At 41.9% G+C, this 12,495-nt stretch overlaps 1 protein-coding gene and 1 long non-coding RNA gene across 5 annotated transcripts in view; both read right to left on the reverse strand.

Annotated features, from left to right (window-relative positions):
- The window catches only part of RBMS3 (RNA binding motif single stranded interacting protein 3), a 722,164-nt gene that overhangs the window by 675,460 nt on the left and 34,209 nt on the right, over positions 1-12,495 (reverse strand). The window lies entirely within an intron of this gene.
- LOC140648239 (uncharacterized) lies at positions 1,797-7,679 on the reverse strand. Its single transcript, XR_012041152.1, has 3 exons — positions 7,373-7,679; positions 4,560-4,597; positions 1,797-2,178 (listed from the first exon to the last, which is right to left on the reverse strand). It is a non-coding gene; the product is annotated as an uncharacterized lncRNA (long non-coding RNA).

A 12,495-nucleotide genomic window follows, 5' to 3' on the forward strand; every position in this document is an offset into this window, starting at 1 on the left:
GAGACTACTGAAACCATACCAGAGGCCAGTATGACAGCAGGGTTATTGTAAATGATAGCCATAATAAAAAAATGCAATACAATTACAAGGATGCAGTGGTGTTATTACACTTTAGAAATTAAATTCCAGCACTGAAAAAATCACAGGCATAGACATACTCTGAAATCTGTCAGACAGCCCTCACAGTGACAGCATTGCTTCCTCGGGGCTCAGTCCTTCCTTGCCTGAAATCAGTCTGCCTCCTTTCCAGTTTCAGCAGCCACAGGACTAGGACCTTGGCATCTTTGTCCCATGTCAGTGTTCACACACAGTCAGCGGGATGAACTGCAGCCGCTTGCCCCCGGATCCCTGTTCCGCACCTTGTTGTTCAGGAGTTTGCAGTGTTATTGAATGTCTGATTACTGAACCAAATACCACCACGCTGATTGAAACACAGCTCAAAAGTAAGCATTTCTTGTTTATTTACCCCAAAGTATACAGCACACAGAGCAAAAGGACAACAACAACAAACCCTATGTATGTGCTCCCCTTCTCCATCACAGCTGCATTTCCTCATGTCGTCCACCCCTGAGTCACTGTCTCTGGGTTGGGAATGTAGCTCTGCTCCCAGCATGCTCCCCCTTTGCCTGTCAGTTCAGTGTGACGGGTGCTGAGTAACCCTCCTTCTTCCTTACACCAGCATCTTTAAGGCTTTAATATTCTGTTTGATCTGTTTGAGGCTGTGGGAGGAGTAAGCAATTTTCTAGCTGGCTTATTAGCTAGGTAGGGAATACTCCCCAATAAATATATTCCGTAGCATTTCCTTTAGACCTCTTATCCATGCCATTGTTCTGCCTTTTTTTTTTTTTTTAAGACTTTTTTGTTTAACTTTACACATTCAGGCAAGTGGATATAATGCAAATAATCTGAGAGCCAACGTTATTTATAATGTTACTGCACATAACACCCTCATTCTCCCCAACAGCCTTTTACTCTATAAAAATATACAAGAGTAAACAGGCACTCCATAAAAAGAAATCCAGGCATCCAGTGTTAAAACTGAACAGCTAAGAACTCAGCAGCAGCAAATATAACCTCACCTCCTTGTGAATAATGGCTTGCTACTTAGTCTGATTACAGGATGACGCACCATACCGCAAATACTATGCTGTGGTATCAGCTTTTCTCTACAATCTTCAATACAAGTCTAGAAGATTATGTATGTGGAGGCCAAACAACCCATTTGAAGGATTGAAAGAAAGCAAATATGTTTGAAAATTAAGAGTGTTATAAAAAAAAAATTATACAAACCAGAATGAAAATGCTGAAGCATAGGCAGTGTAATGTGAAAAAAAAGACATATACTTCAAAAGGCAGGATGTCACTGCACATGAAAGGAAAGGAAAGAAAAAAAGTAATTACTTTAGCTGAACAGCTTTGCCCAACTTTCTGCCCAGACCTTGTGAGCAGAGAAGGTTCACGTCAGTTGTCTTTGCAGTTTCATTGGAGGTACTGATAAAGGGGCAACAGTGTGCCTTAAAATAGAAACATCTAATACTCCAGTCTCCTGCTCACCACAGATGAGGCATATCCCTGGTTAACAACGTGGGCTTCATCTTTGTGGAGACTTAGAATATTTTCAGAGCACTTGGCCGAAAGTCCCAACAACCCTGCCACCAGGCTGAGAAGTGAAGAGGCACCCATCTGCTTGTTCTGCATTGTCTCATGAAGAAAATCTTTAGAAGAATTTTACAGGGAAGCTTTTAGAGAAAATAAAAATATTTATTTTTTCCTCTACTGAGGATTTCTGGGTTCACACTGACATTTGACTGAGCAGTTACTTAGCATGCTGTACACCATATTTCACTTATAACAACAGTGGATATGGTAAAGTCCCCTTTTTCCCCAGAAGATGAAAATAGGGTATATTTTTCATAGAAATTCACATTTTTTCAAGGTTTTTTTTCTTTCTTTTAGAGGCTCAAATGAGGGAAAATACGTTTGGATGGAAGGCTCTATGGTGAGAGTGACACTGAGTCTGGAGGTACAAAACTTGTTTCTATGATACATTAAAAATCCTACCATGGTCAAACAGACACACACAATAACATTTATATGTGCAAAGGATCCACAACCATAGGTCTGCCACCTCCTCTAGAATTTGCTTCAGCAGCAGATTTCACAGTCATTGCCAGGCACCTGTAAGACAAAAGAATAAGGAACAAGCGTTAGCAGAGAGACACTTCTCCCATCCACAGCTTGTTGCTCAACAGAATTTGCAAGAATCTTTAACACCTATCAACAAGGATGACTAATTCATCTTCCTGTCCTGTGCCACTCTACGATCAGCAGATGCATGAGATCTGATTTATCTGTGGTCTAGGTGTACAGCAGGGGCAGCAGGGCCATCCATGAAGACACCCACCAGGACCCAAACCTATAAAAGACTGAGGAAGTGAAGCAGCATCACACCCGTTACCCACGGTCAGCAAGGCCACCCTCCCTTCGGTGCACAAAGTGGGTGCTTCTACCCACCTGTGCAGAATTACCAATAGGACACAGCATTACATTTTGGGATAATGTTACTCATGCTGTTAATGACACACTGGGGGAAGGTAAGACAGCTAGCGTGCATTTGTAATACACCACCTAGCTCACTGAAAGGAGCCGTAAAACCTTTTAAACAGACACAACAGCAAAAACAATTAAGGAAACTCCTTCAGTTCAGAGCTACCTGGGGTGAGCACATGAACTGGCATACAAGCTGCCTGGAGGCCCTGGAGAGCAGTTGCTGAATTAGCAAGGACTGGAATGACTAATTGGTGATTGTTTATCAAATAATACACTAGCAATTCCACTGTACTCTAAGGGGGAGGGAAGAATAAAGCTATTTCAGGTGCCACCACTGGGAACTTAGCGTATTTCTGAGATATGTAAGACATTCTTCAACTCTTTTAAGTGTCCATATGCAGACTAGACAGAGGCTTGCAGGAGGCACATATTTAAGTGCATTTATTTCAAGTGCCTCTGCTAGTTCAAAGGACTCAAACATAAACAGTTGTCTAAAAAAAAAAAAAATATGTGTTTTGGAGAGGAGAAGGAGGAGAATTTATCACTTTTGAGGTGGGAGGAAGGGATGGCAAATATGGTGCTAAGTAAAATAAAGCCTTCTCCTTCCTTGCTGCCCCCTTGTCCCCAAACACACAAAATCAAGAGCCTAGTCTGCTGTGCTCTCTCAATAAGCTTGGCACGTACCTCCCTCTCTCTCCCCCTCGCACTCTCTCCCTCTCTCCATAAAGGGGCATGAAATGAGAAATTTTAGCAAGGTTTCTTTACAGAAGAGAGGCTTGGCTTCAAGCCCAGTATACAGATGTGGGAGGGAGTCTTCAAAGAGAGACTCCCTCAGCGCTGCCCAAGAAAGTGGTACTTCTCACGGTCCGGAAGCAAGGCTTTCTGGGACTCACTGTCTCAAGCCCCACCAGTACTACCTTGTCCCTCAGAGACAATAAATGCCCAAGGAGGAAAAAACATCTGCATGATATTGTCTGGAATTTTTCTCAGCTTGAACCTTAGGCAAAAAGTGACCACATGTTGAGAGGGATGGTTAAAAAAAACAAACAAACAAACAACACAAAACCAAAACCAAAAAACCCCAAAACCAACCAAAAACAAACCCCCAAAAAACTTGTGGCATCCCTGGATTTGGTATTTACTTTTTACATACCATGTCCAGTCGTATGAATTAGCCAATTTATACTGAAGATTATTTGTTGTCTTTAGATTCAGATAGATTATTTCTTTTCAGCAAGTCCTTGTAGACTCTTATAATGGTTTATTGGTATAGTTATACAAGCATAGACAATTTAGACTAGCAAAAAAGCCTTTTGCAGGTACAGTTTTACATCATTTCCATGAGTAAATTAAGTTGTCCAAGAAAAAAAAAATCCTCCTTATTTTCCCCTGGTGTAACTTCATAAATACTAGGGCTTTTCCTAGCATAGCAATGATGACAAAAATATAATAAATCCCTTCCTGACACAGCTGTGCCAGCAAGACTAAAGCCTTCATCTCAATGAGACTGAACTACTTCATATTTCAGCAACATTTATATTACAGGTTTTTCCCCTCACAACACAGTGCATCCTCCCCAATTGCCTGGCTTTGTCTTGCTTCCTGCCCATACTCTGGTAGCCATGGGTCTGCTAGGCAACCTTTACAGTATCAAGTATGCAACTGTATGCTCACTAAGACCATTTAAAAGATGTTTATTATATATAGTTTAAAAAAAAACATCTCTCCATCATGCAGACAGACGTTCCACAATTTCTGCTGGGCCCTCAGCCCCAGCTTACAGCCAACTCTAACCCACTTCTTGGTATTGCAGTAGTAAACACTGTCCCACATGGTTGCAATGTATGTTTGCTTTACTTATGTCTTTCCCTCCTGTTTTAAAATGCACAACATAAATCAAATGCATCTACTTTCCACAGCCGTACTTCCACTTTGAACATATCAGGAGGTAAACAAAACTGCCAGCTCTTAACTGACTCTTTTTCTGTAATTAAGAGGGAATTTCTTACCATGCCCAATGAAATCCAGAATGTTTCAGTGCAGACTCCTGAAAAAGAGAAAGAGTCTTTAAAAGACAGTCTTTTGCTCAATGAAAGTCTAACTGTGAAAAAAATATTGCCAGCATAATTCTATAGGTTGAGTTAAATAAATAAATACTTATCTGATTAATTGTTGCCTGGAATCCTTTTGTGCTTGTATCTCTTGAGTTAGAGGCCATATTAAAAAAGTGCCCAGGAGATTTGAAATCTGAGGACAACCTAAAGCTTGATTCTAAGAAGGCTCAATGCACCAGTACTTTCCCATGGCGTGGGTGAGACAGGTTTAGTCATCAGGTGTGACAGAGAGCAGTCTGTTGCAATCCAACATTACGTGGAGAGCCAACTAGAAAGCAACGTATTTAGCACATACACTGCACACATTACAATACCCTCAAAGAAAAGAAAACCAAGTGTTTCAATATGCAGGTTTTATTCAGGTCAGCTGCATTTCAGTCTCTGAAAAGCTACAGCAAGCTCCTGGATACAAAGATATTCACAATTTAGACATTATCGCCAGACGTCAACATCACTGTTATTCACATGTGGGTGACATACTAACGTACTATGTACAGCTATTAAGACAAAAAGACCCTCCAAAAGTATTAAAATATCTTTGTAAATTAGGACTTCACCCAGTACATGTTTTTGTTCATCTCAGCCTTTCCTTTTTTGAAATTCTTCTGCCTCTCTCTTCTGCAAGGACACTCACTGGAATCCTTCCACAAAACCTCAAATTGATTTTTAAGGGCAGAAGCTTCTTTTGTCATGTGTTTAAACAATACCCTGGCACAAGGTGGGTCTAATTACACAGGAATAGCCAGACAGAATTGGCTAAGAGACGGAGGAAGTCAAGCGTCCTATCACGCTCACAACTTAAACTTTTTTTCTCCTTGGGCAAGTGCAAACAGACACAGACTGCTGTCCCAACCTCCCAACCTCTGGGCCTCCCCAGCTCCCAGCAATCTCTGGTGAGGTGATTCCCAGAACCAGAACTGCTTTTTTGCATACAATAGCCCCTGGGAGAGTTTTCTTTAAGGGGTATGTCCAAACACCACTGTCAGCATGGGAACTTTTGGCATCTACAATATCCCAGGGCAATTTCAAAGCTATATGAAGTCCTTTTTGCTAGTTTTAAAATTGTCACCTAATCACTCACTTGAGGCCACTTGGCTCCCACGGTATGGGAGAGTGAATAGCCATTTTCTATTTGCTTTCTCCATGCCACTTGAGAGTTGATAGACCTTTGTTTTTTCTTCCTGCTCAGATAGGAGGCTGAAAATCCCCAAGTGTTAAGTTGTTTTCCATATGGGAGTCACTCCACATCTTTTATCAATACTTCCTGTATCTTCTCCCCTTCTCCTGCATCCTTTGCAAAATGAGGGAGCAAGGATGCAATATTCAAGTGTGCCATGCACTTATACTGTAGCATAAACATCGTCCTTTTTGTTCATGATTCCTTTACCAATAATTCCTAGTATTCAGTTCTTTTTTTCTCTTTTCTTATTCCTACTGCACATTCAGCAGACATTTTTATACAATTATTATAACCCAAGGTTTCTTCACAAGGGATAATTTAGATTCCATCACTGTGTATTTCAATTTAGGACTGTTTCTCCTCCTCTGCACTATTCTATATTCATCAACGTTGATTTTCAACTGCCAGACCACCCTTCAGTCACTCTGTATTGTGAGGCCTTTCTGCGGTCCCCTCGTACATCCTCACCTCAGCTATCTGGCCTGACTTGGTATCATCAGGAGGTTTCATTGTCTCATTCTCCATCTCTTTCAGGACTATGCTGAACAGCACCAGACTCAGTAGAGAGACCTCACTGGTCACTCCATCCCTTTTCTAAAAGCTGGTCACTTTTTCCCTAACCTTTATTTTCTAAACTGAAATTATTATTAATCCATGTAAGGACCTTGCCCCTTAACCCACGGCAGCTTGATTTTATAAAAAGTTTTTGAAGAGGTACACATAAAAAAAAAACCCTTAGAAAATTTGGGGGTTTGATTGTAACAAAAGCACAAATGTTCTGAAGCTCAAAAATCTCTGCTACTGTCCAATCCTTCTTTAAAGCAACTCTTATCCTTCATGCACCAAGCTTTTAGCTTCTTTTTAAAATAGCAGCACACGTTATTTATACCCTGGAACAACAAGTCCCCAGCCACAGGAGCTACCCCCTCTGTGGGGAATGCGTCCCTCACCTTTGAAGAGGGCTTTCCTCACCGCACTTTCTTTAATCACAGTGAACTGCTAAACAGGAGGGCCCGTTCCAGTCCCTTGGGATTACCAGCAGCCATGGGCTGCCAAAGCCCCATTCCTTCCAGAACCATTAAGCCAAGGTATGTAGTAGGAGACACCAGCTCTGCAGATCTTTTCTGTAGGGTCCATCTGGAAAGACTTTTTTCCTGTTCTTTCTTATTTTAGAAAAGCTGCAACTCTTCTCTCCCATTCTCAGCCTTCTTGTACACATGCATAGGTTGAACAATGGTGCATGTTCTTACACTGACTGAGCTGTATTTTCAATGACATGTTTACACAAACCGTCTGGTTTTGAATGTCATTCGAACAACGCAATGCCACATATGGTTTCCCAGTGTTCAAGAGCAGCTCAAAAGTCCCAATTTAGACTCTGAGGCCCACCAAATAAAAAGAAATGTGATGCATATGTTCCCAGATCTAGCTCAGCAAATGTAGGCTAGAGGAAGAGAAAAACATCAACGGTGGTTACTTAATATTACAGTAGATGAATAAGTATAATCTTCCAAATAAAAATAATTACCTCAGATATAATACTAATAAACCTTCGGGGACTACAGCTGGTGAGTACCTTTGAGAATAATAAAGGAGACAATTCTTATTGCATGCATGCACTTTAACTACAGAAACCCAATACGACAATTTTAATTCAAATTATTTGGATAAAGCTGGCTACCCTGAATCAGCAAACAAAATGCACAGGTATGGCAAAGTACAAAAACAAAAGAACTGCAAGTTTCAGACAGCAATCCAACCTCAGCCAAGCACAGCTCCAGGATTGCTAGGAAAACACATGGGGCAATGGCTGTGCTACAACATGGAGCTTCTTCAGGAACGGGGCCTCTGCCACGTCAAGTATGGGCCCATGGCACACACCAGCCCTAACGTGGCTGGATGGTCCTCACAGTGCAGTGCTGTGGATGGAAAGGTGTCCACTCAGGCCCTGCATGGCCCTTTACCAAGGTACTGCACCAGAAGCAGTAAATAATTGCTCCTAAGCAATAAAGACTCAAAAAAGTAAAACTTGAAGAAAACAGATATTGGTAAGATTCTGGTTCTGCCTTCTCCAGCAGAGCTCTGCCCATTGCAACCTTACAGCACAGAAGGAGCTGGTACTTTCTCTTCCCAGGAGACTACTCCAGTGACTGGTCAACACCAGAGTTAAAGGATGCACTTATTCATTACACACACCCTCTAGCTTTCCCCGGGGCACCCAGTGGAAATCCCAATCTTCCCTTTTCAAGGACATAAACACTGTGGGAAGACAGCAGACAAACTCCTGCCAGCCCAGCCAGGACTACACATCCTGCAGCACACATTGCTTCCCTAGGATGTAGTGCAGCAGGGAGCAGGGAGTGAATTTAGCCCAGCTCATTCACCGTTTAAAAATTAATGGCAAATGCAGCCTCTCTAGCTGCAGATAAGTCACCCCAGAGACCTCTGGAAACTAATGTCAGCCCTCCAACTCCTGTTCCTATTACAGCGTTAATCTTCGAGGTTCATCCACACACGGGTAAATGCTTAAAGTGGCCTGTTAGCTCTACCAAAGGACTGATTTTCACTCAGATCACATACACAGAAAGGTAAATGCAACATACCAATACGCACATTCCACTATCAAAGAACGACTTAGAAGTGTCAAATTTTTAATATCACATACTTATTTACTGACGCCTGCCTTAGTAGGCATATGTAACCTAATACTGTATTTTACTGATATTGCAGATGGTATAACCAATCTCCTAAACTTTCTACACTCTCAAAGGATTAGTATGATGTGTAGAGCAGTTTTAGCTTACAAAGCACTACTTTAGTGTGTAGGGTTATTGATTTAACTTAGAAATTCTGCTATATAGTGTAGTTTTACTGATTTACCTTTTACAGTAGTGTAAGAATATCTTTTTTCCCCTAAAAACTTTGACACACTTCATTATCTAATACAAAATATTGCTCCGGGTAGGATTTCAGGGCAGGCATTCAGTAATCAAAATTACAGACTTTTTGAAAAATTCTCTGTGTTGCAGGGCTCCTCCCTCCTTACTCATTTCCTTTTTACTAAATAAATCTGGCATACACCCTAAGCTTTCCAGAAATTTCTCAGAGAAGCATCCACAGGTATATAGCAGCATACCCCCTCCCCTCTACCAGCCTCAAGCCTTTCAGTCAGATCTCTTTTGATATAGGGCGGATGCCAACACAGAGTGAAGAGTTATTCCCCCCATCTGGAATACGTCCCAAATGTGCTGATACATTTTCCTTCTTCTCAGCCATCGTAGTCATTCAAGCCTCTAGTCTCCTCTCCTCTTGAATGCTGCAGGAATCTCCTGTGTGCCATCCCCAGTCCCAGCTCACGCAGTTCTAGCACATATGGAAAGCTGCAGCTGAATAGTGCATACAAATGACAGCAATAAGATAATCCTGCAACATTGCTAAAAGCTTATTTTGAAAGCGCATTTTAAAAACAAGACCAAACTCCAGAACCACTACCAATGACATTCTTTTCTTCGTGATCAGCTGTCTCTGCAGCCATGCAACTCTAACTCCCACCTTCTGCCCTGCACCACTCCTCTTTCATCACTGTTCATGCAAGTATATTCTCTTGCTAACTACTCTATATGTTTAAATCCACCTTTATTCTGCTATGTTAATCACTCCCCTCCCCACGCCTCTATCTTTAATTTCTCTGCTATTAAATGTGATAGGGAAAGTGCCTCAATTTTACCTTGTGATGACTTCACATGGCACAAACCATTATCAAAAAGAAGCCTAGAGTCTAATGTCAATAGCTGTACTTCCCTCTCTTTTTCTTTGCAGATGTAGAGTTACATAGTTAAATCTGTCAAAAAGCTCACCTAGTCTGTATCCTGAAGTATACCACCTCACCATATTTTTGTATATTCAATGAATTACTGTCTTTAACTGTTTTAATCCAAAACCTACATATCAGCCCATTGCCAGTAGCCAGTGATATGACAACATCTGACTGTAGTACGGGCTTAGACTTACAAATCAGTTGCTGCACATCTGTTGACTCACATCAACCAGCCACATGTATATTTTTTGGCCTATGGCAAGTGCAGGATAATTCACATTAGCTTAAAAAAAAGACTTGCCTCAAGGAAAGAATGCCATACGGTTCTATCCCACTCCAACACCACAAGGAAAGAGTCAGTTACAGGTAAGAATTGCGCAAAGGTATTACTTTAGTCTCAGATATTTTACCTTGTTTTACAGTGTTTCCACACCTTCACACTTTAAGATAATACTATCATAATATCTGGACACACCCCAACTCTTAGTGTACTAAAAAAATATATATATATTTAAGTTTATATCTAAACCTCTACTCTGCTAAGGTAAATAAAGCACTATGATTTCAAAAGGTACATAGATCATAGACAAACTGGTCTAGCAACCGAAACCTTCTCTCTCACAAAATGATAAATTGTGCCATTCCAGCAGCTATTTAGACCTCACTGCCTGAACTCACACTGACCCGAAACATACCGATTCCTTCATTACCCCAAGCTTTGTGCCATCTGCAGCATCAAACAACTTTTCTTCTTCCTGCTTACAACACCTCCAGCGATAGTTTTCTTTTCAAAAAAAAAAAAAAGGGCAGATTATTTAAAACGGACTGATGTTTACGAAGTTAAAACAAAACAGAACAGCACACCCAACTCTGTTCTGTATTTTTCAGCAGCACAACATCCTGCTGTGGCCTCAGCCAGCTGGGCTCTGTGACCCTCTGAGTGATCCCTTGAGTGTGTTCCCATTTTATCAAGCAATGAACTCTCCAGCCCCAAAGCCAGCAAGAAGTTTGTCACTGACTTCAGCTGGGAACAGGAACTGGCTCAATCATAAGAAACCTTGAGCTAAATAAAGCAGCAAGAAAAGGCACAGGCGGGAGGTGGGGGGTGTCAGCTCAAAGTACCGTGGGGCACAGTGCTGCTTGTTACCAAGGTTACTTGATACTTCCCCACGTAAAATCTCATTTTCAGTTGCCAATAACTCTGCAAAATTTTGACCCCCTTGAGTGGGAATCTGGGGTGGAAATGTATTGAATATGTGCTGCAGCCTGATCTGGGGTGGAGGAAAAGGTTTGTAGACGTAATATTGTAGGCAGTTTTGGGAAAGAGGTTACAGGGAAAGGTGTGGAGGGGGAAAGCTCTTTTTCAAGAAGGGCTCCCCACCACCTCCGGGCTTCAGGTCTGACAATAAATATGACACATCAAAAATTTGCCCTTTGTGTTAGCAATGTGTCTAAACAAAAACCTACCTGAACTTGGACAAGGTGCAAATCCTCAAACAGAACAGAAAAGAAAAACTCCAGTTCAAAAACTGTCAATAAAGATGTATTTGATTTTTAGCTGTTTTAGCCGATAAGCTGCTTAAGCAATTTTCAGCCATTCCCCCAAGGCTCCCAACCCAGCAGGTTCACTGCAGCGTGGGGCTGAGCGGGACTTTCCTTGGAACTGCAATTCCAGCGTGCTGAATGCTGCCAGATCCAGACCTCTAAAACAAAAGCGTGGATACCCTCTTCCCCCATCAGTGTTTTCCCAGCAAACATCCCCTGTTTGGTCCAGGGAACATGGAAGAGAAAGTTTTCAGAACCAAATGTAGCAGGGACAGAAGTGTTGGGCTTGCAAAGTTTAGAGAGAAATAGAGGGGGACAGAGTATGTAGGTGGGAAAATGTCTCCCTAAGCTCCTAACGACTGGCCTGGAGAGGCTGAAATAGGAATGGATGAGAAATGGGATCTGAGAGTCAGGGAAACTGAGATCATTCACAAGTCTGGCACTGAAATGTGGCTAAGAAAACCATGGCAAGGAATCAATATGGTGTGGAAAAGTGGGCGAGAGTCATAGCTCTGATGATCTTGGATGCAGAAGAAATGCTGAGACTATGTCCAAGGGGTACCAATAGGCTGAGGTATCTTTGGAAAGGAGCTCAGGCCTGAGGGTCAGTGGGAACAAACCACCATGGCAGAAAACAGAAAAGTCCAAGCAGAGACAGATCAGAAGAAAATCCATGATCACGGGACTTTGTGTGGCTGAGCCAAAAATTTGAGATTTCTGTCAAATATCTGTGAAGTTAATTGTAAAGCAGATTGATGCTCCTTCATGCCAGCCTGTGGGAAGATGCTTGGTGGCCACCAGTTACTCCGCTAGTCCAAGTGGCCCTGCTCAGTGTGGTCGACAGGAAGAGCTGCAGTCTGTCCAACGACTCACAGAGGTGCATGTTTCACACCATATCATTAATTTGAGTTTTGTAAGAAGTGAGTTGGCAGGGAGCAACTTCTTCCCTTGTGCCTCTCATGTCCCCTGCTCTGTTCATGTAGGTTTATTTTAAAAGATTAGATTTGGTTACGTGCAGCTGGACCCATCTCTACAGTGCCTCACCCTATACTCATCTACCTGCACTTGAAGCTCAAAGACAGGAAATTCTGTTGTCTTTCACTTGCTGGGAAATTTGCATGTTGTCCTTGCATGAAGTCCTTGCACTGTGGAGGAGATGAGAACAGGGCTATTTTACATGCTTGAGAAATAGTTATGGCCATATTTAACAGTACAGCCTCCTTCCCCTCAAAGAGATTTTTAATCCTAATATCATACAAGATGATCACTTGCGCACTAAGGTAAAAGCT

The sequence above is a fragment of the Ciconia boyciana genome, chromosome 2 (assembly GCF_034638445.1).
Source record: "Ciconia boyciana chromosome 2, ASM3463844v1, whole genome shotgun sequence".
Lineage (NCBI taxonomy): Eukaryota > Metazoa > Chordata > Aves > Ciconiiformes > Ciconiidae > Ciconia > Ciconia boyciana.